The 18,990-nt window shown below is 45.1% G+C and overlaps 1 long non-coding RNA gene across 1 annotated transcript; it reads left to right on the top strand.

The window, feature by feature from the left end:
* Positions 1–6,505: 6,505 nt before the first annotated feature.
* On the top strand, positions 6,506–10,149 carry LOC121859798. The gene is made up of 3 exons (XR_006087726.1): positions 6,506–6,738; positions 7,811–7,974; positions 10,098–10,149. It is a non-coding gene; the product is annotated as an uncharacterized LOC121859798 (long non-coding RNA).
* The last annotated feature ends 8,841 nt before the right edge of the window (positions 10,150–18,990 follow it).

The raw sequence follows: 18,990 nt of genomic DNA, 5'->3' as shown, positions 1-18,990 counted from the left end.
TTTTGTCATGAGTGGTTTATAATAACATATCATGGGTGGGTTTGTGTCATAGTGGCTTATAATAACATATCATGGGTGGGTTTGTATTATGGGTGGTTTATAATAACATATCATGGTTGGGTTTGTGTCATGAGTGGTTTATAATAACATATCATGGGTGGGTTTACAGTATCATGAGTGGTTTATAATATAACACATATCATGGGTGGGTTTGTGTCATGAGTGGCTTATAATAACATATCATGAGGTGGTTTTTGTGTCATGGGTGGCTTATAATAACATATCATGGGTGGGTTTGTGTCATGAGTGGCTTATAATAACATATCATGGGTGGGTTTGTGTCATGAGTGGTTTATAATAACATATCATGGGTGGGTTTGTGTCATAGAGTGGTTTTATAATAACATATCATGGGTGGGTTTGTGTCATGAGTGGTTTATAATAACATATCATAGGTGGGTTTGTGTCATGAGTGGTTTATAATAACATATCATGGGTGGGTTTGTGTCATGGTGGCTTATAATAACATATCATAAGGTGGGTTTGTGTCATGGGTGGTTTATAACATATCATGGGTGTGTTTGTGTCATGGGTGGTTTATAATAACATATCATGGGTGGGTTTGTGTCGCGGTGGCTTATAATAGCATATCATGGGTGGAGTTTATGTCATAGGTGGTTTATAATAACATATCATGGGTGGGTTTGTGTCATGGGTGGTTTATAATAACATATCATGGGTGGGTTTGTGTCATGAGTGTGGTTTATAATAACATATCATGGGTGGGTTTTGTGTCATGAGTGGTTTACCCTTAACATATCATAGGTGAGTTTCTGTGTCGTGGGTGGTTTATAATAACATATCATGGGTGGGTTTATTGTCATAGGTAACATAATAACATATCATGGGTGGGTTTATTGTCATGGGTGGCTTATAATAACATATCATAGGTGGGTTTGTGTCATGGGTGGCTTATAATAACATATCATGGGTGGAGTTATTGTCATGATGGTTTATAATAACTTTTATCATGGGTGGAGTTTGTGTCATGGGTGGTTTATAATAACATATCATGGGTGGGTTTGTGTCATGGGTGGTTTATAATAACATATCATGGGTGGGTTTGTGTCATGAGTGGCTTATAATAACATATCATAAGGTGGAGTTTTGTGTCATAGGTGGTTCCCATAATAACATATCATGGGTGGAGTTTGTGTCATGGGTGGTTTATAATAACATATCATGGGTGGGTTTGTGTCATGAGTGGTTTATAATAACATATCATGGGTGGGTTTGTGTCATGAGTAACTTATAATAGCATATCATGGGTGGGTTTGTGTCATGAGTGGCTTATAATAACATATCATGGGTGGGTTTGTGTCATGAGTGGCTTATAATAATATATCATGGGTGGGTTTTGTGTCTTGGGTGGTTTATAATAACATATCATGGGTGGGTTTGTGTCATGAGTAATGGCTTATAATAGGATATCATGGGTGGCTTAAGGGTGGGTTTGTGTCATCTTATAATAGGATATCATGGGTGGCTTAGGGTGGGTTTGTGTCATGGGTGGCTTATAATAGGATATCATGGGTGATTTAAGGGTGGCTTAAGGGTCTGGGCTTATATCGTGGGTGGCTTACATACTAGGTGCCTTATATTACTTATGGGTGGCTTATTGCGTACTGGGTGGCTTTTGGGTGGCATTTCTTCCTCCTTCCGCTCCTCTCCTCCTACCTCCTTCACTCTCCTTCACCCTCTCCTTCACCCTCTCCCCCCCTCTCATCACCCCACTAACACAACTCCCCCTCCCAGGTTCGCCAGTAGCCCAGGTAAAAGCCACAGATAACGACGACCCTGACGAAGGTAAGAACGCCCGACTCGTCTACTCGTTGGAGAAGAATGTTATCGACGAGTCCTCAGGAAAACCAATTTTTGCCGTCGATAGTCAGAACGGGGTCATAACTACGGCTCTCTGTTGTCTAGATCGTGAGAAAACGCAACGCTACGCTATTCAGGTGGTGGCGACAGATGGTGGAGGTTAAGGTGAGAGAAAGTGAGAGAAAGTGAGAGAGAAAGTGAGATAGTGTGTTTTTAGTGGGTGATAGTCAGAACAGGGTCATAACTACGGCTCTCTGTTGTCTAGATCGTGAGAAAACGCAACCTACGCTATTCAGGTGGTGGCGACAGATGGTGGAGGGTTAAGGTGAGAGAGAAAGTGAGAGAGAAAGGAGAGAGAAAGTGAGATAGTGTGTTTTAGTGGGTGATAGTCAGAACGGGGTCATAACTACGGCTCTCTGTTGTCTAGATCGTGAGAGAAAACGCAACGCTACGCTATTCAGGTGGTGGCGACAGATGGTGGAGGGTTAAAAGGTGAGAGAAAGTGAGAAAGTAGAGAGAGAAAGTGAGAGAAAAGTGAGAGAGATAGTGTGTTTTAGTGGGTGATAGTCAGAACGGGGTCATAACTACGGCTCTCTGTTGTCTAGATCGTGAGAAACACCAACGCTACGCTATTCAGGTGGTGGCGACAGATGGTGGAGGTTAAAAGGTGAGAGTGAGAGAAGTGAGAGAAAGTGAGAGAAAAGTGAGATAGTGTGTTTTAGTGGGTGATAGTCAGAACGGGGTCATAACTACGGCTCTCTGTTGCCTAGATCGTGGAAAACGCAACGCTACGCTATTCAGGTGGTGGCGACAGATGGTGGAGGGTTAAAGGTGAGAGAGAGAGTGAGAGAAAGTGAGAGAGAAAGTGAGAGAGAAAAGAGTAGAATAGTGTGTTTTAGTGGGTGATAGTCAGAACGGGGGTCATAACTACGACTCTGTTGCCTAGATCGTGAGAAAACCTGCTACGCTATTCAGGTGGTCACGACAGATGGTGGAGGGTTAAAAGGTGAAGTGAGAGAAAGTAGAGAAAGTGAGAGAGAAAAGTGAGATAGTGTGTTTTTAGTGGGTGATAGTCAGAACAGGGGTCATAACTACGGCTCTCTGTTGCCTAGATCGAGAAAAACGCAACCTCGCTATTCAGGTGGTGGCGACAGATGGTGGAGGTTTAAAAGGTGAGAGAAAGTGAGAGAAAGTAGAGAGAGTGAGATAGTATGTTTTTGGTGTGATAGTCAGACAGGGTCTACTCGGCTCTCTGTTGTCTAGATCGAGAGAAAGCACAGCCTACGCTATTCAGGTGGTGACGACAGATGGTGGAGGGTTAAAAAGGTGAGAGAAAGGAGAGAAAGTGAAAAGAAGTGAGATAGTGTGTTTTTAGTGGTGATAGTGAGGGCAAAATTATAGCTCTCTGTTTAAGGAATCGTGAGAAAACGCAACGCTACGCTATTCAGGTGGTGGCAACAGATGGTGAGAGGTTAAAAAGGTGAGAGGGAAAGAAAGTGAGAGAAAGTGAGAAAAGTGAGATAGTGTGTGTTTAGTGGGTGATAGTCAGAACAGGGGTCTCTCGGCTCTCTGTTGTCTAGATCGAGAGAAAACGCAACGCTACGCTATTCAGGTGGTGGCGACAGATGGTGGAGGGTTAAAAGGTGAGAGAAGTGAGAGAGAGAGTGAGAGAAAGTGAGATAGGTGTATTTTAGTGGGTGATAGTCAGAACGGGGTCTCATATACGGCTCTGTTGTCTAGATCGGAAAAACGCAACGCTACGCTATTCAGGTGGTGGCGACAGATGGTGGAGGGTTAAAAGGTGAGAGAGAAAGAGAGTAGAGAAAAGTAGAGAGTGAGATAGTGTGTTTTTAGTGGGTGATAGTCAGAACAGGGGTCATAACTACGGCTCTCTGTTGCGTAGATCGACGAGAAAACGCAACCTACGCTATTCAGGTGGTGGCAACAGATGGTGGAGGGTTAAAAGGTGAGAGAGTGAAGTGAAAGTGAGAGAGAAAGTGAGAATGTGTGTTTAGTGGGTGATAGTCAGAACAGGGTCATAACTACGGCTCTCTGTTGTCTAGATCGAGAGAAAACGCTACGCTATTCAGGTGGTGGCAACAGATGGTGGAGGGTTAAAAGGTGAGAGAGAAATGGTGTTTTAGTGGGTGATAGTCAGAACGGGTCATCTACGGCTCTCTGTTTCTAGATCGAAAACGCAACGCTACGCTATTCGGGGTGGCGACAGAGTGGAGGAAGGTGAGAGAGTGAGAGAAGTGAGAAAGTGAGATAGTGTGTTTTAGTGGGTGATAGTCAAAACGGGGTCACTTCGGCTCTCTGTTGTGAGATCGTGAAACACAACGCTACGCTATTCAGGTGGTGGCAACAGATGGTGGAGGTTAAAAGGTGAGAGAAAGAGAGAAAGTGAGAGAGAAAGTGAGAAAATGAGATAGTGTGTTTTAGTGGGTGATAGTCAGACGGGGTCAACTTCGGCTCTCTGTTGTCTAGATCGTGAAAACACGCTTCGCTATTCTTCAGGTGGTGGCGACAGATGGTGGAGGTTTAAAAGGTGAGAAAGAAGTGAGAGAAAGTGAGAAGAGAAGAGAAAAAGTGAGATAGTGTGTTTTTTAGTGGGTGATAGTCAGAACAGTCATAATACGGCTCTCTTTTGTCTAGATCGTGAGAAAACGCAACTACGCTATTCAGGTGGTGGCGACAGTGTGGAGGTTAAAGGGAGAGAGTGAAAGTGAGAGAAGAAAGTGAGAGAGAGAAAAGGTAGAATGATGTGTGTTTTTAGTGGGTGATAGTCAGAACAGAGGGTCATAACTACGACTCTCTTGTTGCTTGATCTGTGAGAGAAAAACGTAACTACCTATTCAGGTGGTGGCGACAGATGGTGGAGGGTTAAAGGTGAAAGGTGAGAGAAAGTGAGAGAAAGTGAGAGAGAAAGTGAGATAGGTGTGTTTTAGTGGGTGATAGTCAGAACGGGGTCATAACTCTGGCTCTCTGTTGCCTAGATCGAGAGAAAACATGCACCTCATTCAGGTGGTGGCGACAGATGGTGGAGGAGGTTAAAAGGTGAGAAAGAGTGAGAAAGTGAGAGAAAGTGAGATAGTGTGTGTTTTTAGTGGGTGATAGTCAGAACAGGGGTCATAACTCTGGCTCTCTGTTGCGTAGATCGTGAGAAAACCGCAACTACGCTATTCAGGTGGTGGCAACAGATGGTGGAGGGTTAAAAGGTGAGAGAGTGAGAGAAAGTGAAAGTGAGAGAAAAAGTGAGATAGTGTGTGTTTAGTGGGTGATAGTCAGAACAGGGGTCATAACTACGGCTCTCTGTTGTCTAGATCGAGAGAAAACGCACCTACGCTATTCAGGTGGTGGCGACAGATGGTGGAGGTTAAGGTGAGGAGGTGAGAGAAAGTGAGAGAGAAAGTGGGAGAAAGTGAGATAGTGTGTGTTTTTAATTGGGTGATGGTCAGGAGACGGGGTCATAACTCTGGAAACATATTTACCTAGATCGGAAAGAAAAACATAGCGCTCTGGCTATTCAGGTGGTAGCGACAGATGGTGGGAGAGGGATTTAAAAGGTGAGGAAAGTGAGAAAGTGAGAGAAGAGTGAGATAGTGTGTGTTTTTGGCTCAGTGATAGATCAGAACAGATTATGGCTCTGTAGATCGTGAAGGTGGTGGCAGCAGATGGTGGAGGGTTCAAGGTGAGGGAGAGGAGTGAGAGAAAGAGGTAAGAAAGAAACAAGGAGAGAGAAAGTGAGATGGTGTGTGTTTGGTGGGTGATGGTCCCAAACAGGGTCCTGTAACCTCCTGGCTCTCTGTTGTAAATCGAGGAAAGAAAACACTGTTCAGGTGGTGGCGACAGATGGTGGAGGTTAAAGGTAAAGAAGAGTAGAGAGGAAGTAGAGAAAGAAAGAAAAGGAAACTGAGATAGTCATGTTTTTAGTGGGTGATGAGTCCAGAGACAGGGTCGCCAACTACAGCTCCTCTGTTGCGTAGATCGTGAGAAAACGCAACTTCCAGCTATTCAGGTGGTGGCAACAGATGGTGGGGAGTTAAAGGTGAGAGTGAGAGAAAGTGAGAGAAAGTGAGAGAGAGATGAGATGGTGTATGTTTAGTGGGTGATAGTCCAGAACGGGGTCATAACTACCAGCTCTCTCTATTGTCTAGATCGAGGAAAACACCAACGCTACGCTATTCAAAATTAGTAACAGATGGTGGAGGGTTAAAAAGGTGAGGAAAGTGAGAAAATTGAGAGAAAAGTACGAGATAGTGTGTTTTAGTGGAGGTGATAGTCAGAGACAGGGTCATAACTCTGACTCTCTGTTGGTCTAGATCGTGAGAAAAACGCAACGCTACGCTATTCAGGTGGTGGCGACAGATGGTGGAGGGTTAAAAGGTGAGAAGAGAGTGAAGAAAGTAGAGAGAGTGAGATAGTGTGTTTTTAGTGGGTGATAGTCAGAACGGGGTCATAACTACGGCTCTCTGTTGCCTAGATCGAGAAAACGCAACGCTACGCTATTCAGGTGGTGGCGACAGATGGTGGAGGGTTAAAAGGTGAGAGAGAAAGTGAGAGAAAGAGTGAGATAGTGTGTTTTTAGTGGGTGATAGTCAGAACAGGGGTCATAACTACGGCTCTCTGTTGTCTAGATCGAGAAAACGCAACCTACGCTATTCAGGTGGTGGCAACAGATGGTGGAGGTTAAAAGGTAAGAGAGAGAGAGAGAAAGTGAGAAAAAAAGTGAGATAGTGTGTTTTTAGTGGGTGATAGTCAGAACGGGGTCATAACTACGGCTCTCTGTTGCCTAGATCGTGAAAACGCAACGCTACGCTATTCAGGTGGTGGCGACAGATGGTGGAGGGTTAAAAGGTGAGAGAGGTGAGAGAAAGTGAGAGAAAGAGGTAGAGATAGTGTGTTTTGGCGGGTGATGATCAGAACAGGGGTCATAACTACGGCTCTCTGTTGTCTAGATCGTGAGAAAACGCAACGCTACGCTATTCAGGTGGTGGCGACAGATGGTGGAGGGTTAAAGGTGAGAAAGTGAGAGAAGTGAGAGAAAGTGAGATAGTATTTTAGTGGGTGATAGTCAGAGCAGAAGGGTCATAACTCTCTGACTCTCTGTTGTCTAGATCGAGGAAAACACTTAACCTTCGCTATTCAGGCAGTGGCATGGATGGTGGAGGTTAAAAGGTGAGAGAAATTGAGAGAAAGTGAGAGAAAAAAATTGAGATAGTGTGTTTTAGTGGGTGATAGTCAGAACAGGGGGGTCATAACTTCTGACTCTCTGTTGTCTAGATCGAGAGAAACATAGCCTTCACAGCTATTCAGGTGGTGGCAACAGATGGTGGAGGGTTAAAAAAGGTGAGAGAGAGTGAGAGAAAGTGAGAGAGAGAAAGTGAGATGTAGTGTGTTTTTAGTGGGTGATAGTCAGAACAGGGTCATAACTACGTCTCTGTTGTCTAGATCAGTGAAAAACGCAACGCTACGCTATTCAGGTGGTGGCGACAGATGGTGGAGGGTTAAAAGGTGAGGAAAGTGAGAGAGAAAGTGAGAGAGAGTGAGATAGTGTGTTTTAGTGGGTGATAGTCAGAACGGGGTCCTCTTCTACGGCTCTCTACTGTTGTCTAGATCGTGAAAAACGCAACGCTACGCCTATTCAGGTGGTGGCGACAGATGGTGGAGGGTTAAAAAGGTGAGAAGAAAGTGAGAGAGAGAAAGTGAGAGAGAAAGTGAGATAGTGTGTTTTTTAGTGGGTGATAGTCAGAACGGGGTCATAACTACGGCTCTCTGTTGTCTAGATCGAGAGAGAGAGAGAGAGAGAGAGAGAGAGGAGATTTGGATCACAATATAATTTGATACACCACACACACACACACACACACACACACACACACACACACACACACACACACACACACACACAACTCACCCCCTATTACAGGTACAGGAACGGTACTTGTTGAGGTGTCAGATCTGAACGACGTGTCACCAAAGTTCACACAGAGGGTATGGTCGTTAGAGGTGGCTGAGAGTCTGACCCCTGACCACACCTTAGCCACACTCACTGTACTGGATTACGATGTCCGGAATAATTTCACATTTAAGGTAAGTTTGGTTGTTTTTGGCTGTGTTTGGTTGGTTTTTGGGTTGGTTTTGTTTTTTGGTTGTGTTTGCTGGTTGGTTGATTTTTGCTGGTTTTTGGTGTTTGGGTTGTGTTTGGTTGGTTTTTGGTTGGTTTTGTTTGATTGTGTTTGTTGGTTTTGGTTGGTTTTGGTTGTGTTTGGTTGGTTTTTCCCCAGGCCCCAGGCCCCATCACCAGTCCATCCATCCCCATCCTATCCATCCCCAGTCCAACCCCATCCACCCCCATCCCCACTCCACCCATCGGCCCCTGGCCCCACCCCATCATCCCATCATCAGGCCCCATCAGCACCCTCAATTCTATCCCCATCAGGCCCCACTGGCCCATCTCATCATCCCCAAGGCCTCATCATCCCCAATTCTATCCCTCATTCCATCCCATCAAGGCCTCATCATCCTACTGGTCCCAAGGCCTCATCGATCCTCATCGTATCTTCACCTATTCTCACAGGCCCCACTGGTCTCATCCCCACCCATCACATCTCATCAGGCCCATCCCCATCATATCTCAGGCCCTGGTCATCTCATTCATCTTGGAACAGGCCCTACTTCATCTCTAACATGCCCATCTATCTCATTCCACCCTTCGCCCATCTCTCATCAGGCCCAATATCCCCTAAAGGCCCAATATCTCTACTGGTCTCATCATTCCATCATCTTCAAAGGACCCCATCATCTCTCCCAAATGCAACCACCCATCTCATCAGCCCATCAGTCCTACTGCCCACTTCACCCTGCTCTCCATCTGAATCCTAACATCCCAGTCTACGGTCTTCATCGGTCCAGGCATTACCAAGTCCTCCATCATCCCTAAAGGTCTTCAATGGTCCCAATAACTCACCTCATTCATCATTCTCATCATCTCAATGCCCATCGGTCTTGCTGGTTTTGTCCTGTCTCTAACAGGCCTAGTTGCCTTGTCAGGTTTGGTTGGTTTTGCCGGTTTTGGTTGTGTTTTCGGTTTGGGTCAGGTTTGGTTGGTTTTTGGTTGTGTTTGGTTGTGTCGGTTGTTTTGCTGTGTTTTTGTGGTTGGTTCAGTTGTGCTTGTCGGTGTTGGTTTTTTGGGTGTTTGGTTGGTTTTTTGGTCAGGTTTGTCATTGTGCTTTTGATTTGGTTTGTGGTTTTGGTTGGTTTTTGGGTGTTTGGTTGGTTTTGGTTGGTTTTGGTTGTTTTTGGTTGCTGCTTTAGGTTGGTTTTCGGTTGGTTTTTTGTGTTTGGTTTGTTTTTGGTTGGTTTTTGGTTGGTTTTTGGTTGGTTTTTGTCTGGTTTGGTTGGTTTTGGCTGGATCTTGGTTGTGTTTGGTTTTGGGTTGCGTTTTGTCGTGTTTGGTTGGGTTTCAGGTTGGTTTTCGTCGGTTTGTTTGTGTTCTTGTCGGTTTATTGTGCTCTGGTTGTGTGGTTGGTCTTAGCCTAGGTCAAGTATCTGGTCAGGCTCTTATCTGGCTCTGGTCGTTTTTGTCGTTTGGTTGTTGGCTGCTGTTTAGCCCTGTCAGGCTCTTGGTCAGGCTCTGGTTGGTTTGGTTGGTTTTGGTCAGGCTGTTTAGGCCTGTATTGCGCTTGGTTGGTTCAAATGCTGTTGGTTCTGTTGGTCTTGGCTTGGTGTTTGGTTGGGCCTTGGTTGTGTTTGGTTGTGTTTTGTGGTTTTGGTCGATTTTGGTGAGGTCTCGTGGTTTTGGCTCGGTTTTTGTGCCTTTTGGTTTTTTTCGGGCCATTGTGCCTGGTCAGGTTCCTGGTTTTTTCGGCTTGTTTTGGTCTGCTCCTGATCATCTGGTCGGTTTTCCCTGGTCTTCGTGGTTTTGGTCTGGCTCGTTGATGTTTGGTTGTGTGGTTGGTTTTGGCTGTGCTTTGGTTGGTTTTGGTTGGTTTTTGGTTGATTATTTGGTTGGTTTTTTTCCTGGTTGTTGGTTTTGGTTGTGTTTGGTTGGTGTTTGGTTGTGTGGTTGGTTTGGTCAGGTTTGGTTGGTTTGGCTGGTTTTGGTTGATTATTTGGTTGGTTTTTCCTTGGTTTTTCCCTTGGTTTTTGGTTGTGTTTTGGCAGTAATATCATCATGAGTGCCACATACTAACACCAACCTCTCCCCCCCACAGGTAGTGCCAGGCAGGGACGAGGGTGGCACATGTTCGGTGGTCACATGAGAATGGCACTCGAGGAGACCTCAGTGCCAGAGTGCCACTTGATTATGAAAACCTGACCCACAAGAGAGGGTTCAGATTCAGAGTCCAAGTCTCTGATATGGTAGGTTGAGAATCCCTGTGTCATATGTGTCATGTGTGTGTGTCATATGTGCTGTGTGTCATGTGTTGTGTCATATGTGTTGTGTGTCATATGTGCTCTGTGTCATGTGGAGGGGTCATATGTTGTGTCATATGCTGTGTGTATATGTGTACCTTCTGTCATGTGCTGTGCCATATGTGTACCTCCTGTCATGTGCTGTGTCATATGTGTACCTTCTGTCATGTGCTGTGTCATATGTGTACCTTCTGTCATGTGCTATGTCATATGTGTACCTTCTGTCATGTGCTGTGTCATATGTGTACCATCTGTCATGTGCTGTGTACAGTCATATGTGCCTTCTGCCCATGGGGCCAGGTCATATGTGGTACTTTCTGTCATGTGCCAGGTCATATGTGTATCTTTCTGTCATGTGTTGTGTCATATGTGTACCTTTCTGTCATGTGTTGTGTCATATGTAAACCCTTGTCATGTGTTGTGGGTCATATGTGTGTACCTTCTGTCATGTGCTGGGGTCATATGTGTACTCCTCTGAACAAAGTGTGCCAGTCATGTGCACCTCTGTCAGTGTGTGCTGTATATGTAAAAATTTCCGGTCATGTGTCAGTCATGTGTACCTCTGTCATGTGCTGTGTTATATGTGTGTACCTTCTGCCTATGTGTCAGGGGTCATATGTGTACCCTCTTATTAAGTGTGGCCAGGCTTATATGTGGGCACCTTCCATGCAGTTGTGGCCATGTGTAATCTTCTGTCATGTGCTAGCCAGTGTGCATTCTCTGTCAAAGGGTCATATGTGTACCCTCTGTCATGTGCTGTGTTATATGTGTACCTTCTGTCATGTGTTGTGTCATATGTGGCACCTTCTGTCATGTGCTGTGTCATATGTGTACCTTCTGTCATGTGTCAGGTCATATGTGTACTCCTTCTAATAAGTGTGTCAGGGTCATATGTGTACCTCTGTCATGTGCTGTGTTATATAAATTCTTCTGGTCATGCCAGTCATGTGTACCCTTCTGTCATGTGCTGTGTCATCATATGTGTAATTCCTCTGTCATGTGCTGGTAAGTTATATGTGTACCTTCTGTCATGTAAGCCAAAATATATGTGTACCTTCTGTCATAAAAAGGCTGTGTCATATGTGTGCCTCTGTCATGTGTCAGGCCATGTGTACCTCTCTAGTCATGTGCTGTGTGGGGTCATATGTGTACCTTCTGTCATGTGCTGTTATATGTGTAAATTTTCTGCTCATGTGTTGTGTCATATGTGTGTACCTTCTGTCATGTACAGTCATATAAAATTCTTCTGTCATGTGTTGTGGTTATATGTGTACCTTCTGTCATGTGTTGTGTCATATGTGGGTACCTTCTGTCATGTGTTGTAAATATACAGTCTTCTTGTCAAAGTTGTAAATACATGTGTAATTCTCTCTGTCAGTGCTCAGTATGCAATCTTTCTGTCATGTGCCAGGTTATATGTGCACCTTCTGTCATGTGCTGTGTTATATGTGTACCTTCTGGTCATGTGCTGTGTCATATATGTGGCACCTTCTGTCATGTGTTGTGTCATATGTGGGCACCTTCTCTGTCATGTGCTGTGTCATATGTGCACCTTCTGTCATGTGCTGTGTCATATAAAATTTCTGTCATGTGCTGTGTCATATGTGTACCTTCTGTCATGTGCTGTGTTATATGTGTATCTTCTGTCATGTGTTGTGTCATATGTGGCCTTTTCTGTCATGTGTTGTGTCATATGTGTACCTTCTGTCATGTGCCAGGTCATAGTGTACCCATCTGTCATGTGTTGTGTCATATGTGCACCATCTGTCATGTGTTGTGTCATATGTGTACCTTTCTGTCATGTGCTGTGTCATATGTGTACCTCTGTCATGTGCTGTGTCATGTGTACCTTCTAACATACAAAATAAAGTGTACCTCTATCATGCTGTGTCATAAATAATCTTATCATGTGTTGTGTCATAAGTGTGTACCCTTCTGGTCATGTGTTGTGTTATATGTGTAATTTTCTGTCATGTGCTGTGTTATATGTGCACCTTCTGGTCATGTGCTGTGTTATATGTGTACCTTCTGTCATGGTGTTATATGTGTATCTTCTGTCATGTGTCAGGTCATATAAAATTCTTTCTGTCATGTAGCTGTGTATATATGTGTACCTTCTCTGCCTGTGTGCTGTGTTATATGTGTACCTTCTGTCATGTGCTGGGGTTATATGTGTACCTTCTGTCATGTGTTGTGTTATATGTGTATCTTCATTAAATGTCAGTCATAGGTACCTTCTGTCATAAAAGTTGTGGGTCATATGTGTACCTTCTGTCATGTGTCAGTCATATGTGCACCTTCTCTGTCATGTGCCAGGTTATATGTGTACCTTCTGTCAAGTGTGCTGTGGCAGTGTGTACCTTCTGTCATGTACTCACGGTTATATGCACCTTCTGTCATGTGCTGTGTCACATGTGTGTACCTTCTGTCATGTGCTGCTGTGCTCATATGTATCTTCTGTCATGTCAGGGGTCATATGTGTACCTTCTTGTCATGTGCTGTGTTATATGTGCACCTTCTGTCATGTGCTGTGTCATGTGTGTACCTTCCTTGTCATGTGCTGTGTTATATGTGGGTATCTTCTGTCATGTGTTGTGGGGTCATATGTGTGTACCTTCTGTCATGGTATGTTATATGTGCACTTGTCATGTGCCAGTCATATGTGTAATTTTCTTGTCACACATAGTTATATGTGTACTCTCTGGTCGTGTGCTGTGTCATATGTGTATCTTCTGTCATGTGCTGGGGTCGGTGGCGTGTATCTTCTTCTTGTCATATGTGCTGTGGCCTATATGTGTGTGTACCTTCTGTCATGTGCTGAAGTTTATATGTGTGTACCTTTCTGGTCATGTGCTGCCAGTCATATGTGCACCTTCTGTCATGTGCTGTGTTGAGAAGGGGTAATTCTCTGTCATAAAAGGCTGTGTTATATGTGTACCTTCTGGTCATGTGCTGCTGTGTCATATGTGTACCGTCTGTCACATGTGGGGTTATATGTGTATCTTCTCTGTCATGTGCTGTGTTATATGTGTACCTTCTGTCATGTGTTGTGGCTCATATGTGTACCTTCTGGTCATGTGCTGTGTCACATGTGTACCTTCTCTGTCATGTACAGTCAAGGTGTACCCTTCTGGTCATGCGTGCTGTGTTATATGTGCACCTTCTGTCATGTGTTGTAACATGTGTACCTCTGTCATGTGTTGTCAGTCATATGTGTAATCTTCTGTCATGTACAGCCCATATGTACCTCTGTTATGTACAGTCATATGACACCTTCTGTCATGTAGTCAGGTCATATAAAATTTTGGCCTATGCTGTGTCATATGTGTACCTTCTGTCAGGCCAGGTCATATGTGAACCTCTATTCATGTGTGCCAGGTCATATGTGCACCTTCTGTCATGTGTTGTAACATATGTGCACCTTCTGTCATGCCAGGTCATATGTGTATTCTGGTCATGTGCTGGCCTATAGGTGTACCTCTGTCACAGCCAGTCATAGACCTTCATCATGTGCTGTGTCATATGTGGAAATCTCTGTTATGTGTGGGTCATATGTGTACCTTCTGTCATGCAAAGGGTCATATGTGGGGTACCATCCGTCATGTGTTGTGTCATATGTACCTTCTGTCATGTGCTGGGTCATATGTGTATCTTCTGTCATGTGGCTGTGGTCATATGTGTACCTTCTGTCATGTGCTGTGTCATATGTGGCACCTTCTGTCAAGTGTGCTGTGCCTGGCACCTTTCTGTCATGTGCTGGTGTTATATGTGGCACTCTCCTTGTCATGGGCCAGGGTCAAGGAGTGCACCTTCTGGTCATGGGTTGTGTCTGCAGGGCACCTCTGGTCATGCAGTTGTGGGGTCATATGTACCTCTGTCATGTGCGTTGTGTCATATGTGTACCATCCGTCATGTGTCAGCCCATATGTGTACCTTTCAGTCTATGTGTTGGTCATATGTACCTTCTGTCATGTGTTGTAGGGTCATATGTGTACCTCTGTCATGTGCTGTACATATGTGCAATCTTCTGGTCATGGGCCAGGGTCATATGTGTACTGTCATGTGCTGTGTCATATGTGGCATCTCTTCTGTCATGTGGCCAGGCCATATGTGCACCTTCTGGTCATGTGCTGTGTCATATGTGCACCTTCTGTCATGTGCCAGTCATATGTGTGTACCTCTGGTCATGTGCTGTGTCATATGTGCATCTTCTGTCATGTGCTGTGTCATATGTACCTTCTGTCATGTATGCTGTGTTATATGTACCTTCTGTCATGTGCTGTGTCATATGTGTACCTTCTGTCATGTGTCAGGTTATATGTGCACCTTCTGGTCATGTGCTGTGGGTCATATGTGCACCTCTGTCATGTGTGTCAGTCATATGTGTATCTTCTGTCATGTGCTGTGTTATATGTGTACTTTCTGTCATGTGTCAGTCATGCGTGCACCTTCTGTCATGTGTCAGGTCATATGTGTACCTTCCCCAGTCATGCTGAAGTTATATGTGTACCTTTCCACGTGTGGCCAGGTTAAGGCGGCATCTTCTGGTCATGTGCTGTGTCATATGTGTAATCTTCTGTCATGTGCTGTCATATGTGTACCTTCTGTCATGTACAGTCATATGTGCACCTCTTCTGTCATGTGCTGTGTCATATGTGTACCTTTCTGTCATGTGCTGTGTTATATGTGCATCTTTCTGTCATGTGCTGTGTCATATGTGTACCTTCTGTCATGTGCTGCTGTGTCATATGTGTACCTTCTGTCATGTGCTGTGTTATATGTGTATCTTCTGTCATGTGTTGTGTCATATGTGTACCCTTCTGTCATGTGCTGTCATATGTGTACCTTCTGTCATGTGCTGTCACATGTGTACCTTCTGTCATGTGCTGTGTTATATGTGTAATTCCTTTCCAGTCATGTGCTGTGTCATATGTGTTCTCTGTCATGTACAGTCATATGTGTACCTTTCCTCTGTCATGTGCCAAAATAGTATGTGCACCTTCTTATTTGGGCAAAGGTTGTGTTATATGTGCCCTCTGTCATGTGCTGTCATATGTGTACCTTCTGTCATGTGTTGTAGAAGTTATATACCTCTTGTTTGCTATGTGTTGTGCTAGCATGTGTACCTTCTGTCATGTGCTGTGTCATATGTGGGTACCTTCTGTCATGTATGTTGTGTCATATGTGTACCTTCTGTCATGCCAGGTCATATGTGTAATTCTTCTGTCATGTATGTTATATGTGTATCTTCTGTCATGCATGTGGCTCATATGTGGCACCTTCTGTCACAGTTGGTCATATGTGTACCTTCTGTCATGTGCTGTCATATGTGCACCTTCTGTCATGTGCCAGTCATATGTGCACCTTCTGTCATGCTGTGTTATATGGGTACCTTCTGTCATGTGCTGTCATATGTGTACCTTCTGTCATGTGCTGTGGGGTTATATGTGTACCTTCTGTCATAGCCAGGTCATATGTGTACCTCTGTCATGTGCTGTGTCATATGTGTACCTTCTGTCAGTGTGTTGTAATATATGTGTACCTTCTGTCATGTGCTGTGTTATATGTGGCACCTTCTATTACAGGGGTTGAAGCCATATGTAAGTAATTCTCTGTCATGTGTTGTGTCATATGTGTACCTTCTGTCATGTGTCAGGTTATAAGGTGGGGTAATTCCTTCTGTCATAAAAGGTTGTGTCAGTGGTGGTACCTTCTGTCAGTGTGGCTGTGTCATATAGTACCTTCTGGTCATGTGCTGTGTTATATGTGTACCTTCTTGTCATGTACAGGTCATATGTGTAATTCTGTCATGTGCTGTAACATATGTGCACCTTCTGTCATGTGTCAGTCATATGTGTAATTCCTCTCTCTCTGGTCATGTGCTGTGTCATATGTGTACCTTCTGGTCATGTGTTGTGTCATATGTGTATCTTCTGTCATGTGCTGTGTCATATGTGTAATTCCTCTGTTATGTGCTGTGGGTCATATGTGGCAAAATCTTCTGTCGTGCCAGGTCATATGTGTACCTTTCTGTTAGTAATGTGCCAGGTCATATGTGTACTTTCTTGTCATGTGCTGTGTCATATGTGTAATTCTCTCTGGTCATGTGTTGTGTCATATGTGTACCTTCTGTCATAAAGGTTGTGTTATATGTGGTACCTTTCCGTCATGTGTCAGTCATATCAAGTCAAGTGTCACACACCCTCCCAGCTCCCATATGTGTCAATTTTTAGCGATTATAAAGTTAGCGAAAAGGTGAAATTTTTTTAGCCATTCTAAAGTTAGCGAAAAGGCGATTAATTTTTAGCAATTTTTAAGTTAGCGAAAAGGCGAATAATTTTTAGCGTTTTTTAAGTTAGCGAAAAAGTGAATATTTTTTAGCGATTCTAAAGTTAGCGATAAAGCGAAATTTTTTTTAGTGATTCTTAAATTGGCGATTAAATTGGCTCCCTTCACCAGGTAACTCATTTACAGGTGATTTAATTATACCTGATTAACCTGAATTGAAAGGTGATAGTGGTGGTCCATACATACACACACATACGTACATACAAGCTAAATCACACACACATACATACACATACACACACACATACACACACACACCTGTACACACACACACACACCTGTATACACACACACCTGACTTATTATCATTACCCAGATTAATTGATTTAAAACTCTGATAAAAACAGGACGAATTTAACCTCATAAATACAAGTAAATTATTGTGGCTTTAAGGTGTTGTTTGTTTGTTTGTTGTTGTTTGTTAGTTCTATTAGATTTGGGCCTTCTTCCGTTAACCACCCTTAACCACCCCTAACCTCCCTTAACCACCCCTAACCACCCCTAACCACCCTTAACCATAACCACCCTAACCACCCTAACCACCCTTAACCACCCCTAACCTCCCTAACCACCCCTAACCACCCCTAACCACCCTTAACCACCCCTAACCACCTCTTAACCACCCTTAACCACCCCTAAACCACCTTAACCACCCCTAACCAATTCTTAACCACCCTTAACCACCCCTAACCTCCTTAACCACCCCTAACCACCCCCTAACCACCCTTAACCAATCCTTAACCACCCTAACCTCCCTTAACCAATTCCTAACCACCCCTAACCACTTAACCACCCCTTAACCACCCCTAACCACCCTTTTAACCACCCCTAACCACCCTAACCATCTCTAACCACCCCTAACCACCCTGAACCACCCTAACCACCCCTAACCACCCTGAACCACCCCTAACCACCCTTAACCAATCCCTAACCACCCTAACCACCCTTAACCACCCCTAACCACCCTTAACCACCCCTAACCAACTCTTAACCACCCCTAACCACCCTGAACCACCCCTAACCACCCTTAACCACCCTCTAACAGGGGAAGACGGGTGGAACGACCCTTACCACGTGGATGGCACTTGGGTCAACCTACAGCTGCTGGATGCCAATGATAACACGCCCACTTTCACCCATAGCCACGCCCACTTGACCCTGGCTGAAGACACGCCCCTAGCTCCCACCTGGTGTCGTTTACGCTGAGGATATTGATGTGGGGTGAGTGGGTGGGGGGGAGGGGTGATTGGTGGGGAAGGGGGGGGATGGTGGGGGAGGATGGGATGAGTGGAGTGGAGAGGAGAGAGAGAGAGAGAGAGAGAGAGAGAGAGAGAGAGAACGTAACACAAATAAATCAGTAAAATAAAACCAAACCCACTCTAACCCACTCTAACCCACTCTAACCCACTCAAACCCACTCAAACCCACTCTAACCCACTCAAACCCACTCAACCACTCTAACCCACTCTAACCCACTCAAACCCACTCTAACCCACTCTAACCCACTCAGGGAGGAGAGAGCCGTATCAGGTACACAGTGGCGCCAATTAGTGATCCAGGTGGGCTATTTACGGTGGACTCATCTGGGGCAGTTCGACTCGTGGGCGGGCTAGACAGAGAGACCGCCCACGCCCACGAGGTCCTGGTGTGGCGGTGGTGAATGTGAGCCGCCCAGAACTGCTACAGCGACTCTGATGGTGAGTATTGGTGGTAGTGGTGGTAGAATGATGGTGTTTAATGGTGTTATAATGAGACAGATTGATTGGTTGTTATCCTTCCCTCCTTCCTTCCTTCCCTCCCTCCTTCCCTCCTTCCCTCCTTCCCTCCATCAATAACACCCCTCTCACCCCTCCTTCCTCCCTCCTTCCCTCCCTCCCCCCTCCCTCCTTCCCCCTCCCTCCTACCCTCCTCCTTCCCTTCCCTCCCTCCCTCCTTCCTTCCCCTTCCTTCCTTCCTTCCTTCCTTCCTTCCTTCCCCTCCTTCCCTCCTTCCCTCCTTCCTCCTTCAATAACACCCTCTCTCACCCACCTTCCTCCTTCCTCCTTCAATAACACCCGTCCACCCCTCCTCCTCAATAACACCGTCCTCACCCACCTCTTCCCTCCTTCCTCCTTCAATAACACCTGCCTCACCCACTCCTTCCTCCTTCCCTCCTTCACAACACCGCCTCACCCACTCCTTCCTCCTCCCCTCCTTCAATAACACCCCTCTCTCACTCCTTCCTCCTTAACACCCCTCACCCACTCCCTCCTTCAATAACACCCTCACCCCTCCCCTCCTCCTCCTTCAATAACACTCTCTCTCACCCCTCCTTCCTCCCTCCTTCAACAACACCCGTCTCAC

Source organism: Homarus americanus, unplaced genomic scaffold (assembly GCF_018991925.1).
Source record: "Homarus americanus isolate GMGI-L3 unplaced genomic scaffold, GMGI_Hamer_2.0 scaffold30997, whole genome shotgun sequence".
Classification (NCBI taxonomy): domain Eukaryota; kingdom Metazoa; phylum Arthropoda; class Malacostraca; order Decapoda; family Nephropidae; genus Homarus; species Homarus americanus.
Note: the sequence above shows the minus strand (reverse complement) of the source record. Positions and strands in the feature narration are given on the sequence as shown.